The sequence below is a fragment of the Lepisosteus platostomus genome, chromosome 15 (genome assembly GCF_059453375.1).
Source record: "Lepisosteus platostomus isolate fLepPlt1 chromosome 15, fLepPlt1.hap1, whole genome shotgun sequence".
NCBI lineage: Eukaryota > Metazoa > Chordata > Actinopteri > Semionotiformes > Lepisosteidae > Lepisosteus > Lepisosteus platostomus.
In genome coordinates, this window is record NC_142625.1 from 19,422,922 (window position 1) to 19,426,890 (window position 3,969).

A 3,969-nucleotide genomic window follows, 5' to 3' on the forward strand; every position below is an offset into this window, starting at 1 on the left:
TTTAACAATAGGACACTATTATTTACTGTATATTACTATATTTTTAATATCATAAAACATTACTCTATTTCATTCATTATTATAATTCCTTTTTACTATTTTTTTATTTTAAACATAATTTTATGAATCCAAACAATTTAAGAACTGAGTTTGAAAAGTAAATAATAATAATTGCTTACACTTATATAGTGCTTTTCTGGACACACCACTCAAAGCACTTTACAGGTAATGGGGATCCCCTTCACCACCACCAATGTGCAGCCCCACCTGGATGATGTGACGGCAGCCATAGTGCATCAGTATACTCACCACACATCAAATATTAGTGGGGAGGAGAACAGAGAGATGAAGCCAATTCATAGATGGGGATTATTAGGAGGCCATGATTGGTGAGGGCCAATGGGAAATTTGACCAGGATGCTGGGGTTACACCCCAACTCTTTCGAAAAATGCCCTGATATTTTTAATGACCCCAGAGGGTCAGGATCTCGGTTTTACATCTCATCCAAAGGACGGCGCCTGTTTACAGTATAGTGTCCCCGTCACTATACTGGGACATTAGGACCCACACAGACTGCAGGGTGAGCGCCCCCTGCTGGCCCCACTAGCACCTCTTCCAGCAGCAACCTTAGTTTTTCCCAGGAGGTAGTCATCCATTCACATCCATGTACTGACCAGGCTCACACCATCTTTTCCAAAGCGTACAGTAGGAGGTCTACTGTTATTTAAAATCAATCTGAGAGGATAATCTGTGTACAGAACAAAAACAATTCAGATCAAAACTTGTGTCTATAGTGTCCTTGTTCCTACTGTACCTCCAGAGAAACTGCAATGTGCCACTTGACCAGGAGGAGGTCACACTGCTGTATTGATTTTACAATAAGACTGTAACAATCTGTAACAATGAGTCAGATCTTGTTATTTTGATCACATACAGTATAAACCAATTATACAAGATTCACAATAATGCAACTAATTTTGACCTTTTTCATAATCCTGAATGTATAGAAATAGAACCGACAAGTTCAAGAGACAGTATAAGGTGAAGCCGGTATTCTTGACAATTGTTAGGTAAGTATCAGTTTCATTGACACTGATTTTGTTTATATTATTCAGCAAAGCATTTAGACACCTTGCAGATAATTTCGTGAATATGGCGCTATAAAAAAGAAAAGCAATTTCAAAGTCTTTCCTCTCTACCAAATTTATTTTAGTTTATCTTTTCTTTCATATTTTGTCATCAGGATTTGCATCCTAGAGCGCCAAAGCAAATTTAATTGTTCTTAAAATATTTAGATCACAATTTTATATCCTGTACAGAATATAAAAGAATGTATAGCAAATTGCCAATCTTGCAAACAAAAAATGTTTTACTTTATTGTACCTTTTTATAAACTCTACTGAGAGAATTGATAAATATAAATTCTCTATTATCAGGTATTTTAAAGGAAATATAAGGCTAATAATATATAATACAATGAATAGCATCTGTTTCTTTTCATGGTTAAATGGCCAGATCCAGTATGTCCTCTCAGGCATGACTTTAATTTTAACTGTCAAACTGCATTAAGATCCAGCCTTAATGCTATTTTATAGCAGTGTAAGTATATACATCAAAGCCTCTAATTTCAGTCTTATTTCATGAATAAATATTTTCTGAACCACTCTAAATGATCGCATTGCTTAAATAATGAGAGCTTGTAATGATTAGGCCATTACACATTTTCATTATTATGTCTTTGTCAATAGGATTAAATGAATGACAGGGTTCTACAAATATTTTATATTATATTTTATAAAAGTTCTCTCCAATGGTTAATCTTTTTCCACGAAATGTTGATACAGTCAAAATTTAGTATACAGACACAAAGCCAGTTAGGGTAAAACTGTCTTCTTTATCAATGTTTCTTCACATTGGAATTTATTTTGTAGAAAAGCAATTAAATACAGAGCATGAGGAATTTAGACCAAAGCTATGTGAAATGTCTATACATGTGAGACTTTACTTTTATTGCTTTTTCTTGTAAAACAGGAACAGGGTAGCTACGACTGTTCCTTTGTAATCCGTGTGCAGTTTATGATAAGCCCAACAGTCATGCCACAGGCTAAGAAGATTAGTAGCCTTCTTTCAGGTTTTTGCTGCTTCATTATTAAATGTCAAATGTCAGGAATGTTATCTTACCCTCAAAAGATATTATCACTAAATCCTAAATAAAACCTTATTTCTTGTTAATCTTCCTGCTGGTAGTTCTCATTTATTTGTTTTATATTAAAATCACTAAATACTACACAACTACCAATTATTCTGTTTTTACAAGGTTAAATGTCATTAATACTATGTGATGTAGGAATTAATTATAATGTAGCTACGCAAAGAATATTTTACAAGTAAACTGCCCTGTGTTGAAGTAAAAGAAGTGAATTCATTTATGTATAAATCCTTTAATAATTAACTGTTAAAGTCTCAGAAGTGATTAAACAGTTGAGATGCAGATTTGAATTTAACCTGCTTTCCTAAAATATTAATAGGTTTTACACAAGGAGACCAGTGGAAGTCTGGAACCTTGAGGCTCAGGGACGAGACCAGTGGAAGTCTGGAACCTCGAGGCTCAGGGATGAGACCAGTGGAAGTCTGGAACCTCGAGGCTCAGGGATGAGACCAGTGGAAGTCTGGAACCTAGAGGCTCAGGGATAAAGCCTGTGGAACTCTGGAACCTCGAGGCTCAGGGACAAGACCAGTGGAAGCCTGGAACCTCGAGGCTCAGGGATGAGACCAGTGGAAGTCTGGAACCCCGAGGCTCAGGGTTGAGACCAGTGGAAGTCTGGAACCTTGAGGCCCAGGGACAAAGCCTGTGGAACTCTGGAACTTCAAAGCTCAGGGATGACGCCACTAGATTGCTGGAAGAAAGTCCCTCAAAACCATGTACAGAACATACAGTATATTGTTCTTTGGGGATTCTCCATGACTTCCAGACCAGTCTTTTATTTCACTACATTCTTTAAAGGACTAGAGAGACCTGATTCAAATGATTCCAGTATTCCTCCAAGTCTATCAGATCTTTTTAAATACTGAGACACCTATGTTACACCTAAGGTTTGTATTTCTCATCCCAAACAACTTCAGCTACACAATGCTGTTAGCCAAGCCATCCCAGAACTGCTTTTTATAAAGGAAGGCCTTCTCTTCCCACTGCTGTATTGCATTATGTCTGATTGAGCCTACTGGGATAAACTGGAATAAGCCTACTGTTTGAAACCCTCCTGAGAATGCAGGTATTTGACATTCCTTAGTAGTCAGGTGTTCATCTCCTGTCCCAGTATTACAACAGAAAACCTGACTCTCTTCACCCTCTACCACTGAGGGCAGCTGCACCCTGGGTATTAGTTATTCTGAAGCTGATCGCTCCACATAAAAAAACAACAGACCTTGGGGTTAATCATTTCAGTGCACAAGCAAAATCAGTAAGGAATTATCAGATTATTTTTACCAATCAGGTAATAACATATTCCATGTTAAATGCATATATTTGTATTTTTTATTTCTTTTTTAAAATTCGTATTGTAAAGTGCACCCAAAACAGATATGTCAAAAATGTTCTATTAGAACCAGTGATACAACTGTATACCTTTACCACTTAAAAAGAAAATATTGTTTTTGCTTTTTTTAAATATTAAATGTTGCTAATCTAATACATGTTCTAGTTTCAAGAATCTCAGTGTCATCGCCAATAACAAACATTTGCCTTAGAGACTGTTCCTACAGTGATTTATTTTGTGAAAAACCTGCCCAGTGCTCTGCAGCCTCAAAGCCACTCAATCTGCTGGATACTGCTCAAGGTGAGTATAAACACTGGACTGACAGGTGGGGCTGTTGACTCTCTAGCTCATTCAAAACTACAAAACAACATCAAACAATAGAAAGAAATCATAAATACTTCTGGCACTTAACCAAGTGAGTTTTTTTTTTCC